This window comes from Sinocyclocheilus grahami, unplaced genomic scaffold (genome assembly GCF_001515645.1).
Source record: "Sinocyclocheilus grahami isolate Dianchi unplaced genomic scaffold, SAMN03320097.WGS_v1.1 scaffold1070.1, whole genome shotgun sequence".
NCBI classification, from domain to species: domain Eukaryota; kingdom Metazoa; phylum Chordata; class Actinopteri; order Cypriniformes; family Cyprinidae; genus Sinocyclocheilus; species Sinocyclocheilus grahami.
The window spans coordinates 548137-561924 of NW_015506249.1; the positions used below are offsets into that span (position 1 = coordinate 548137).

The following is a 13788-nucleotide window of genomic DNA, read 5'->3' on the forward strand; positions in this document are numbered from 1 at the left end:
GGTTTATGACATCAGATCCAGAAGAGCTGAACAAGATCAAGCACAGATTCACACACCAGGTGCATGATTGATATCATTTCTCACTAATTGTTTTGCATATGTAAATTTTTGTGAGATTTATTAATTTGTGGCTGTATATCTTGATCTTTTTCAGGAAGTATTGAAATCTAAAGCAGCTCATGCTCTCTCTTTGGAATTTTAAGTGTCTACATTTAAAAAAAATCTAGTTTGAAATACTTTATTGTTTATATTTCCTACATATGAGTAGAGACACACATATCTTTCTTTACTACTGCTGTACATCTGTAATATGTATTTTCTGACCATTATCAATAACGTTTTCTCACTCAAGAGATGTTTTATTACATTTATGATGTGAAGCGCCTCCTGGAGGAACACAATATGTACATTTTAATGAGTTCAGCAGAGCAATACATATACACAGGTTTACGGTATTTATATCTGTAAATGTACATTATTGTTAAGCTCATGTTAAAACATTTCTTTTTACATTTATTATTAAATTGTTATTTTGGCACCTCTGCAAGATTTTCTTTAGTAAACCATAACCTATAGGCTATACAGCTAAAACATGATTACTATTTATATTACTGGCTATTTTCCCTAATAGTAATATAAAATTAAAGTTTAGAAAAAAAAAATAATGAATGGAAAATAATGAATAGTTAATAATCACAGTCTGTGAATGTTTCTCCTCTCGAAAGTTCATCCAGCAGGAGGCGCTATATGCATTAATTCATCTCACTCACAAAAAACACACACACAGTTTCAGTATTCCTCAAAATGAATAAAAATAATGCAACTCAGAATATGACGCAAACCTGCAATAATTAAATGTTACACAAATATCCTTTATGTATTTAATCCCAATCTATTAACCAATGTCTTTGCTTCTGACCTCCGATGATCCAGTTCAACCGTACTAATAAGCACAAATTACTCTAGACAAACATTTGTGTGTCTTTGTTTATTGCTGAAGTGTGTTGAAATGTCTTCTTCTGCATTCTACTGTACAGACTTACATTTACTTTCCCTTCAGCCTGAGGCTTATTCATTTCACTTTTGGTGTGAAAAGGCTTTTATATTTGCCAAAAATATTACTTTTTTATTTTAAAAGCAAACAAGCAAGCCCTGTCCAGATTTAAAAAGTAACGCAAAAGTAACGTAATGCATTACTTTCCATAAAAGTAACTAAGTAACGTAATTAGTTACTTTTTCTATGGAGTAACGCAATATTGTAATGCATTACTTTTAAAAGTAACTTTCCCCAACACTGGTTGTCAATATTTAAAATATGAGGGTTATTGTGTAAGTTCATCATCATTGTAACTTGAATTTCAGAAAACTTTTCAGGATTTCTCCAGAAGAAAAGCCCAAGGTAAACTCGCGCACTTCACCTAGAGTTTCAAAACGCTACTGTGCTCAAACTCACCAATATACCAGAGTCTACAATCAAAAGTTCATCATGAACTTTAGCATTCCTCATCAGATTTTCCCAAGACTATATCTCTCAGTTTATCAAATGCCAGTGTTTCTAAATGAACATTTACAGGTTGCTGTATTTTTTCATTAACTTGTACTCATGAATTTTGTTGTAACAACACAGGCACGCACTGCAAATGTGATTCACTGTTTTTTGTTTCAAATAGACCCTGCAGTGGGTTTTCTCTTTGTTTTATCTGTACAGAAAGTGGCTTGATCTGCTGGATGTTTTTGTGTGTTAGTAGTTTGTGGGTGAAGCATCCCCCCCCCCCCTTCTAGTAAGATAAACTAGTGCAGTTAAAGATCAATTAATGCAGTTAAATAACCACAAAATTTAAGATATTGCAGCAAAAATCTGTATGACTTTAATAGCTTTTATATTTATATCATATGACGTAGTTAAGCAATATGGCATGAGTAAGTGTTTGTGGCGTCTGGTAAGTTTTAAATGTGTTTGTATGGCTTTAGTTGCTTCTGTTCTGGAACCATGTTATAAATGACTGTGCTTTTACTGTAAGATTACGTTTGAATTCTGTTCATTAGTTAGTAGGAAGTGATTCAACTGATTCACCTCTTGTTTAAATGAGTAGTTTAAGTGGAGGCACACAGCACTCGGGATTTTGTTTCTGTTTTTCCTTCATGTTCCAAGTATTTGCTCATTTTCAGTTTTTGTTTTTGTCCCTTAAAGCAGCACTATGTAACTTTTTCTGTGTTCAAAATTTACAAAATGTACATAATGAGCGAGTACATCATGAATTCATCTTCCAAACCGTATTTTTGTCTTATTCCGAATCACTGCGGTACACTTATAATAAGTACTTATATTTGGACTATTGTCGGGTCGTCACCGCTGCGGAGTAACACATACCTGCGTGAATCGCCAGAGACATAAACTTAGAGAAGTAGCTCCGGTTGGAATGTTCTTCCGCGGGATGTGTGTGGTTCTGTTTATTAACCGCAAGAGAGCCAAAAGTTACATAGTGCTGCTTTAAAAACACTTACAAACACCTAAATACACTTTTATGTATGTCTACGACGCTTGCACTGAATCTACATGTATCAGACCCATCTTTACAACTAGTGCAGTCAAAGCTTGATACATTACTTTACCCACATACCCAACACTCCCCTAAACCCTCTTTTACAAAATGTTTTGTTCTTTAAAGGTCCCATATTGTCAAAACTGAAATTTCCTGGCTTTTTTCATGATAACTGAGGTCTAGGTGCTACGTAACTGCCATATAAGTTTCAAAACAGTCAGTCCGCAGTAAAATGCACACAGTCTGCTTAAAGTAGCTGTGATTTTTCACGAACCGTTGTGACTTCCGTAAAAAGTTGACGTCAGAACTACACAGTCACCGCCTTCAGTCACCACCCTGAGCACCGCCCACCGTCCCACTCTCCTTTTGCCAAACCCCCAGACAACATCGCGTCCATGCCATTGCTGAGCAACAACAACACGGAAACATGTCGTAAAGGTTAACTTTAACCACGAAACCAGATCGGCCGACCTGTAATGTTACACCCTCTCTCAAAGGATGGGCGATCTGACAGGATTGTTACTCTGAGGTGGATCACGTCTAACCTGTATAGTAAAGACTAATTCACTGTGTCGTATCTAGTCATGATGAAGATGTATATACATTTCAATTTCAGCAGGCAACTATTTTTACAGCTACATTATTGTTCCAGCCACAATTAATCACAACAATGTATATACAATTACAAATGATTATATATAAATCGTCAGTTTGTTGTTTTACACACATGCACACAGACATTATTATTTCATACAAGACATAGTCGTGAGATGCAAGAAACATAGACATATGGCAAGAAATTTGTAGACGCGCCCATAACAACAAAAGTTAATACTTTATTGAACCTTTTCTGATAAGAAGTGTGCGCTGCCAACGCAAGCATTTTTGACGATTGTTTCTGTCCAGTCCGCTCGTTTTATCGCATTTAACCACAGCTGTCTTTTGTTAATTGTATAATAAATTAACAGAAAAGAAAGATAGAATACAAAAAGTTTAGAGAAGCAAGTGTTAGATTTTTAAATTTATTTATATTTTTTTAAAGAAAATAAGCAGGTAGTAAATAAATAGTGCAAGTCTAAAAGGGGCAAGTTTTTAAAAACTTTTTTTTTTATAAAGAATAGAATTAGAATAGAGAGTGCTAGAGTTAGAGGGTCAAATAAAGATGGAAGAGATGTGTTTTTAGCTGATTCTATAATATATTTTAGGGAGCCGACCACACAACAAACAGGAGGAGTCCGAATCCAACAAATCATGCAAGCAGGAATGTAAAGCAGGGAACTAAAAAGAAAAAGAGATATGATATAGACGGTTTCAACGACAACAACGTAAACAAACTAGGGCTGCAAGATAAATCGCATGCGATATTTAACACGCATCTGGTCAGTAAAGTTGATTCTGTAATCAGCGGTACATTTCCATCACCTGCGGGCTTTCACATGGAGCAGCATTAACTTCACAGAGCCATTGTTCACCAACAAACTGCGCAAAACATGCGCAAAATATGATCGTGGTTTTGCGCAGCTTGTTGGTGAACAATGGCTCTGTGTAATTAATGCTGCTCAATGTGAAAGCCCGCAGGTGATGGAGATTTACCGCTGATTAAAGAACCGACTTTACTGACAAGATGCGCGTTAAATATCGCATGCGATTTATCGTGCAGCCCTAAAACAAACGTTACTGCGCATGCGCGCTTTTGTGGCCCAAACTTAACTTCCGGTAGACTTCCAAATAGAATCAATAACAACAGCTAAGTTGTCCCTCTAGAGTAGATTATTTTTAATAACAAGCAAAATATTGCTGCGTACATCAGACTGACTTACTGAAAATGCAAATTCATTGTCTGCCAGCAGGAGGTGCTTTAAAGCGGGAGAAACAGAGGTTTCCCAGTAACAGCTGTACACAAAGCAGCGCTGAGCTCACAAACGCTACTTTACAGACCGGAGGTTAACTTCGGGCCAGGTACACGTGCGCCCGATGAAACCGTCTATGGATTAAAGTAAGAAATATTTTAAGGTATATAGAAACATTGCTGATTGATCTATTTTCCTGTAGTCTCTTAATTAATTAATGTACTGTGTTTTTGTTCATTTTGTGCATTAAGTAATGTGTGTTTGTGCAGTAATGTAGGCTATATAATATTTACTTACCAAATCTATCCCATGCCAGAGGGTTTCTCTGCCAGAGGTTTTCTACTCTTTTCTTGGGAGGTGTTTTTCCTGTAGTAATGGAATAAGTGTAGTCCCAATTAAGTAGCCTAGTTAATTGTATCAAAATGAAAGAAAACCTAAAACCAGGGTGCGAACTACGGGGGAGCTGGGCTCCCCTTAATAAGACATGGGCTACCCTGAAAACGTGGTTTATGACATTTTGGTGGGTCTCAAAAAATACTGACAATCTGTTATTTTGACGTGCAATTTCAGTTTTGTGTAATGTGATCATCATGGATTATTATGTGTAAAATTGCAAAAATATCATTCATTTATGCATGATGGCGATTTAAACCTAATTCTTGTCATGAGCATCAAGGTGTGGGGGCGCTGCGGTGCAAATTCCACTCATGTTTAGTACATGTTAACTCAAAGATTCGTAGAAAAAATATAAACGTTGGGTTATTCGCAATTATGTGTTGTGGCTGGGTTGTTATAGGTCTCTGTGACTCTCAATGTCTTAGGCCTAATTGAACAGAGGAATTATGGTATTCTTCTGTAGCCTGACGACGAGTAACGTTAACCGTTGTTCATGTGAACTCAAAGACAGCCTGATGCTTTGTTTCTAGACCAGTGTTGGGGGTAACGCATTACAAGTAACGTGAGTTATGTAATCAGATTACTTTTTCAAGTAACTAGTAAAGTAACGCATTACTTTTTAATTTTCAAGAGAATATCTGAGTTACTTTTTCAAATAAGTAAGGCAAGTTACTTTTTTTTCCAATTTATTGATTGACAGTCGTGTCCCCATGTTGAGAGAAATCAGAAGATGTTACTGTAGTTCTAAAATAAATATGCATATGAATATGAATTAATTCATCTCACTCAGAGCCATTGTTCACCAACAAACTGCGCAAAACATGCGCAAAATATGATCGTGGTTTTGCGCAGCTTGTTGGTGAACAATGGCTCTGTGTAATTAATGCTGCTCAATGTGAAAGCCCGCAGGTGATGGAGATTTACCGCTGATTAAAGAACCGACTTTACTGACAAGATGCGCGTTAAATATCGCATGCGATTTATCGTGCAGCCCTAAAACAAACGTTACTGCGCATGCGCGCTTTTGTGGCCCAAACTTAACTTCCGGTAGACTTCCAAATAGAATCAATAACAACAGCTAAGTTGTCCCTCTAGAGTAGATTATTTTTAATAACAAGCAAAATATTGCTGCGTACATCAGACTGACTTACTGAAAATGCAAATTCATTGTCTGCCAGCAGGAGGTGCTTTAAAGCGGGAGAAACAGAGGTTTCCCAGTAACAGCTGTACACAAAGCAGCGCTGAGCTCACAAACGCTACTTTACAGACCGGAGGTTAACTTCGGGCCAGGTACACGTGCGCCCGATGAAACCGTCTATGGATTAAAGTAAGAAATATTTTAAGGTATATAGAAACATTGCTGATTGATCTATTTTCCTGTAGTCTCTTAATTAATTAATGTACTGTGTTTTTGTTCATTTTGTGCATTAAGTAATGTGTGTTTGTGCAGTAATGTAGGCTATATAATATTTACTTACCAAATCTATCCCATGCCAGAGGGTTTCTCTGCCAGAGGTTTTCTACTCTTTTCTTGGGAGGTGTTTTTCCTGTAGTAATGGAATAAGTGTAGTCCCAATTAAGTAGCCTAGTTAATTGTATCAAAATGAAAGAAAACCTAAAACCAGGGTGCGAACTACGGGGGAGCTGGGCTCCCCTTAATAAGACATGGGCTACCCTGAAAACGTGGTTTATGACATTTTGGTGGGTCTCAAAAAATACTGACAATCTGTTATTTTGACGTGCAATTTCAGTTTTGTGTAATGTGATCATCATGGATTATTATGTGTAAAATTGCAAAAATATCATTCATTTATGCATGATGGCGATTTAAACCTAATTCTTGTCATGAGCATCAAGGTGTGGGGGCGCTGCGGTGCAAATTCCACTCATGTTTAGTACATGTTAACTCAAAGATTCGTAGAAAAAATATAAACGTTGGGTTATTCGCAATTATGTGTTGTGGCTGGGTTGTTATAGGTCTCTGTGACTCTCAATGTCTTAGGCCTAATTGAACAGAGGAATTATGGTATTCTTCTGTAGCCTGACGACGAGTAACGTTAACCGTTGTTCATGTGAACTCAAAGGACACGGTATTTAGCACTTGTTTTTCAGGATCACTTTATAGGAATTTTACGCAGGAGGAAAAGTGACTGATGGCTTGGTCCTTAAAGCTCTTGCACCTGCCCTTATAAATATAATATTATAAATATTCTTCTGTAGTTCAACTGAGGCATTTGTAATTATAACCATAGATAACAATAATAATGAATGGCTCCTGATTAGATCAGTGTAGCTATAGGTGTTTTTCTACTGCAGGAACATGTCCCATTTCCTCGAATTAAAAATGATTATAATCAATATTTAAAACAGTTGAGTACGTTTTTTTTTAGGATTCTTTGATGAATAGAAGAATCCAAAGATCAGCATTTATCTGAAATAAAGAAGCTTTTGTAACATTATATACCATTCAAAAGCTTAGAGTCAGTATAATTTTTATTTTTTGGAAAATAAATGATAGAAATCAACGCTTTTATTTTCAACACTATTTCTAGCTTTTAATTGGTTTAGAAATCAGATAACTGCTGGACAATAACCAATAATAATCATATGATGTTGCTAAAAAGAACATTATTTTGTGTATTTGGTGTAATGAAATGTGTTTATGTGGTTTAAGGTTCAAAAAACACATTATTTTCCACATACTGTACATTATTGTTTCTCCTCTGTGCCCCGCCTTTCTGAAACGCTTTATGCACCAAGAGCATGTAATACTCCAAAGAGAAAGGAAAAATTGAAATCGCATCATATGACCCCTTTAATGTCTTCATGTTTCCAAACGTTTCTGTTTTTCTGTGAAAACAACTGTTTTCATACAGCGATAGCTGGACGCTTTTGTCCATATTAAGAATTTCCTGGTACGACTTTCTGCGCGAGAGCACCTCCGGCTTCGAGTATGAACGAAACATACACTGCATGAGTGTTTAGCGCTCCGCGATGTTCATCTCGCCTTATTCTGGGTCCGAATAAAACATCAGATCATGCACAGACTATCATGTCTCTTTGAATTTAAATCTATATTTATTCACACCGGCTCTTGAAAACCTCTATACGAACACACTTGCCCCACGAAAAAGTGTGGGGGACGAATTTACGTGATATTAAAAGTGGCAGAGGCGCGGGCTTGAGAACGACGCGGCCGGCGATTTCGACGAAGGAGCGTCCGGAAGGACATGTGACGACTCCGGGCTGGACTGTATTTCCTCAGCGACCAGCACGGATCAGCTCTAGGTATGACGAAGCAGATATCGTCCTCTTTTGAAAGGCCAAACAAAGTAGTTTCGCTTTCACAACGAATCACACAGCGGCTTTACGACATGGTGGCGGCAACAACAATACTCCAGCGAGAATAAAAGTTACGCCTTCTTTCTTTGCGTGAACATTTGGGCAGCGTTATGCAAATCTTCCCACATAGTGATGTAGACCCTTTTAGGTAGGTGTGGCTGACTCTTAACTTTTATAAAGAATATTTCTTTGGATTTTAGACTTTAGTCTTTGCAACTTTACAGATCTTCTTTATGCACCAAGAGCATGTAATACTCCAAAGAGAAAGGAAAAATTGAAATCGCATCATATGACCCCTTTAATGTCTTCATGTTTCCAAACGTTTCTGTTTTTCTGTGAAAACAACTGTTTTCATACAGCGATAGCTGGACGCTTTTATCCATATTAAGAATTTTCTGGCACGACTTTCTGCGCGAGAGCGCCCTCTGGCTTCGAGTATGAATGAAACATACACTGCATGAGTGTTTAGCGCTCAGCGATGTTCATCTCGCCTTATTCTGGGTCCGAATAAAACATCAGATCATACACAGACTATCCTGTCTCTTTGAATTCAAATCTTTATTTATTCACACCGACTCTTGAAAACCTCTATGCGAACACACCCGAAAAGTGCACGTCTCCCGCGTAATCTAATCCCCTGAAATAATGACTTTATTTGACATTTTGTCTTCTCCACGTCACCCTAGCGTCATTTTGGAGAATATCCACAGAACGTAAACGGTGTTTACCTGATAACGTTTCTTTAGTCATTCGGCAATCCTACTGCCTGAACCACTGTAGGGAAACCAACCCTTACAATTTTGACTTGAACAATGTTCAATGTCAAGTCAAGAATCTAAAGATTCCCTTCCCTATCTTTAGATGTCATTTTAGCCTTAAAGTGACTAACTCCGTATTTTGGAGAATATCCACAGAACGTAAACGGTGTTTACCTGATAACGTTTCTTTAGTCATTCGGCAATCCTACAGCCTGAACCACTGTAGGGAAACCATCCTTACAATTTTGACTTGAACAATGTTCAATGTCAAGTCAAGAATCTAAAGATTCCCTTCCCTATCTTTAGATGTCATTTTAGCCTTAAAGTGACTAACTCCGGATTAATTTTTATCTCTCTATCAGTGAATAATTTGCAATTAGCATTAGCATTTATTGACTGAGCTGGTGTCAATAAATAAAGTGTCATTTCTCATAGCTATTTCAATCATTTATTAATCTTCATTTATTTTGAATTGCTTTACATATTCATCTGCTGGTGTAGATATCCATTTATCCACCCCAGAAGATGATTTGAGAACAAAAAGCAACAAATCCTCACATTAAATGTGAGTGTCTGTCATGATAAATACTGATCATATTCCTTTTGAACCTTTTTTTTACCATCTAATCTACATATTTGGCTATGGGCTTTAACACAATTGAAGGATCTTGTATACAACTCTTCTATTGGCTGAACATAAAAGTTTTTCATTTTTCAGTCAGAGTTTTGTATTTAGTTTGAAAGGCTTTATTGTTTATATTTCTCTATAAGACACGTCACTTTACTTCTGCTGTCCATCTGTCATCTGTATTTGCTTGTCTTTATCAATAAAGTTTTCTCACTCTGAGGTTCAAGAGTCTCTCCATGTTTTATTACATTTATGAAGTTGAGCGCCCCCTTGCGTTTTTAAACCTAAAAATGCATTCTGCATGAATGGCCCCTTAGACTGTCACATATGTGGTCAGTAGTTTGTGGGTGAAAGGTTTATTCTTTTTGTCTCCTGCTAAGAAGAACCTCAGTCTTCCACTTCACCTAAAACCTATAAAGTTAAATGAAGTGAATCCACATTAGCAAAACAGTCAAATAAGTGTCAAAGGTCACTGATCACAGAATGCACTGAGCTTCATGATGTCCAGTTCCAAATAATGCTTCACGCTAGTTTCCGGTGATCGCATGACAAGATGAAGCTGTTGCTTTAAGACATTTTTAATACGTTAATGGGTCAGTTTGTTTCTGACAAATGACATCATGATCTACAGGAAGTTGTCGCCTACTGGAGCTCACAATTATTGTCTGAATACCCACACTTGCATTCTTTGCAGATGACCTTGCATCTAAATAGATGGTGTGGCTCTGAAGAGGTATTCGAGATAGTGAGGGTTTAGTGTGCCATTTTTAAGACCTGGGACAGCCTTGCACACTTACTTCCTGTTGCCTACACACAAGTGGTGAAGATTGCAAGTGTGAGAATTTGGACAGACCCAAAGTTCAGAGCAAAGATGTGCAGTTATTTTAGATGAAGTTTCACATGAGAGCAGCTTTACATCAGTGCATCTGCCATTTTATTGCTGAAGCAGTTTTGAAGAGTATGTCTTTTCATATTTGTGGACAGAAGCCGATAAAAATGCTTTGCACTGTTTTTTTCTGTTTGTGTTTGTGGCATTTGGATGGTGAGGTTTAAATGTTTAAATGACTTCAGTTGTTTCTGTTCTGGTACCATGTACTAAATTAATGATTACGTTACGTTACGTTACGATATGCTCTTTTCATTCATCAACTTCTTTCTTTGTACTGCTACAGAATATTATGAACATTTAAATAATTTAAAGTATTTTAGTGAAGCTTCATTAAACCAGCATTAAGTGATTTTAAAACTTTAATCTGTGAAAAACTCTGTTCTTCAGGTTAGAGATCTGCTACCCGACCCGAGCCCGACGGGTTGCTGCTGCTTTCATAGACGCATGCACACACATTATTGCACACGACAACACAGCACGAAAACTTTTATTAGTAAAATTCGACAGGCTGACTCGCAATGTTATATTTCTCTGCAATGAGGGGGTAAAATCGCTGTTTTTGAAGTAACTAAGCCTCATTGATTTTAGAGAGAGACGCGCAGACGCAGGTTCACACATGCAACTTTCAACTCTCTCTCTCTCTCTCTCTCTCTCTCGCTAATTCAAATAAATGATCATTAATTACTTCAAATAAATGCGATCTTACCACACTTCGTGTCTGATTTAAAGCAGGCCGAATGCTAATGAGCCTTAACTGACTAAAATGACCATAATTTCCACAATGAAAGTATTATCATCTTGTCGTATACAACCATTCAAAAACTTGGCAGAATTTATGTGATCGCTGCACCTGATGTTCATAAACTTTCATAACTGGTAGCCTAAGTGTTTTTTCTTTTGCCTTATGAACTGGCCGAGCCTTAAAGATTCTGTTTCTTTACATGTATTTGTTTATTGACCGTTGCATGCAATCGTGAAATACATCTTTTTTTTTTTTAATTGGCTATTCGTTGTGAAAAAAAAATAAAAAATTCGGGTTCGGGCTCTAAATTTAACTGTGCCGCTCGGGTCGGGTCAGACGATCTTGGGTAGGCTACGGGCCGGGTTCGGGCTTCAGTTTAAAGCCCGTGCAGACCTCTACTTCAGGTTGGTAATATAGTTAAAATATCAGTAAAGGAGATTCAGTCACTCTAAACTTTGGTTTTACTGAAATAATGGATGATCGGATTCGTTGGAGGTTTGGAACTGGAAACACTTTTTAAAGGGTTAGTTCACCCAAAAATGAAAATTAGCCTGTGTTTTACTCACCCTCGAGGCATCCTAGGTGTATATGACTTTCTTCTTTCAGATGAATCCGAGAGATTGGACTTACATTAAAAATTGTCCTGGCTCTTCCAAGCCATTTGCAGTGGGTAGGTGTTTTTTCTTAACAGTCCACAAGACATCAAATAAAGCGCACACATCCATAATAAAATGGCTCTGGGGCATGAATAAAGGTCTCCTGTAGCGAATCTATGCGTTTTTGTAAGAAAAATATCCATATTTCAAACGTAATAAACACTTTTCTATCACTTCCGCTATTTCAACACAGGCAAACATTATAAATCTAATTCACTGTGTTTTAAGTCAAAGTGGACTTTGCAATGTTTTCCTCTTTGTTTTTTCTGTACAGAAATGAGGTTTGATCTGTCGGGTGGATAAACAGCTTCTGCTGGATGTTTGTGTGTGTCAGTAGTTTGCCGGTGAAACTCCTGCGCATGAGCTGTAAGAGTGCACACTTTCACTGCGTGATGTAGCCTATTATAATGCTGTTAGGATGACCACAAAATTCAAGATATAAGGGGAAAAACTTGTACTTGTGTCATATGACTGAGTTAAGCAATTCTTGTGGCTAGAAGGGATACAGCTCCAACCGGAAACTAACAATGAAATGTAAATCTCTACCTATTAGAAAGTGTTTTATTAACATCTACACCTAGCCCAATCCTAAACCTACCCCTTACGATAATACAAAAAATAGTAATTATTGTTGTACAGTTTGACACAAATTATGTTGTATTGATGTTGAATTACACACAAGCAAGATGCGATGATTAGCAAATGTGATGGTTATTTTCACAGTTCAACAAAGTTACACTGAGTTACATTTTAGACATGATTTTTTTTCTGTTTCACAATGTATGTTCAAACAATCATTTAATTTAATATTCAACATTTTATATTCGAAACATTGATCTCATTGCATTCTTTATGCAGTTGTAAATGCTCTATTTCGCTCTTCTGCTATTAGTTTTCATACAGGACCGTAATTCATTTGAAAATGTAAGATCAGCAAAAGCTTGTTGATTCTCATGATGTTAAAAGAGATGGACGTGTGAACGGAAACTGTGACTGGGGTCACAACCAGATAAATATCGCAGCCAGATAAACCTGAGTGTTTTCACACATTTTAGGCATCACTACTGTGGGCTCTTTGGTGAACCGATGAAGAAAATGCTTCTCAAATTAGTTTTGCTCTGTTTGTGGCATCTGGTTGGTGAGTTTTAAAAGAGTATTTATGACTTTTGTCTTTGTGCTGCTGCTGAATGTTTTTCATATCACATTTAAATGAATACAAGTATTTTAGTGAAGCTTCATCAAACAGACATCAAATGATTTGAAAGCTAAAACTGTTCTTCAGGTGTGTTTGGTGATGAAGTGAAGTCAGTGCGGGAGAGACGTTCAGTCACTCTAAACTCTGGTCTTACATAATGGATGGTGATCTGATTCAGTGGAGGTTTTTTTAACACTTTAATAGCTGAAGTCAGTAAATGGGCTGAGAGAATCACTGTATTTTATGATGTTCTTGATGGGAGATTCGGAAACAGGCTGAAGCTGGACAATCAAACTGGATCTCTGACCATCACAGACACCATAGCTGCACTCTCTGGACGTTATGAACTACAGATCAACAGTGTGAGCAAGAGTTTCAATCTCACTGTCCTTTGTGAGTTCATTTTAGTTTCACCTGTTTTCTTTGCTTTTTCATGTTTATTCTGTTGTTTTATGACGTTACTCATGTAAAATTAATGTTTTAACCTTTTTTAATTTAGTAAACCATCCTAAAAACTCTTTCTGAGATGAACTCTGTTTCTGTTTGTCCTTCAGCTGGGCTTAATTTAAAAGGTGCACGCTTGGCAGTGTCAGCGATGGAGGGAGATTCAGTCATTCTGAATGCTAATTTTATAAAAATGGCTGATGATGATCTGTTTCAGTGGACATGTTTGAATGAAAACACTTTAATAGCTGAAATCAATAAACAGGCTGACAGCATGACTGTATATGAAGATGTTCTTGGTGGGAGATTCAGAGACAGACTGAAGCTGGACAAACAAACTGGATC

At 37.1% G+C, this 13788-nt stretch overlaps 1 protein-coding gene across 1 annotated transcript in view; it reads left to right on the forward strand.

The window, feature by feature from the left end:
- The window catches only part of LOC107566342 (SLAM family member 9-like), a 19128-nt gene that overhangs the window by 1725 nt on the left and 3615 nt on the right, over window positions 1-13788 (forward strand). The window lies entirely within an intron of this gene.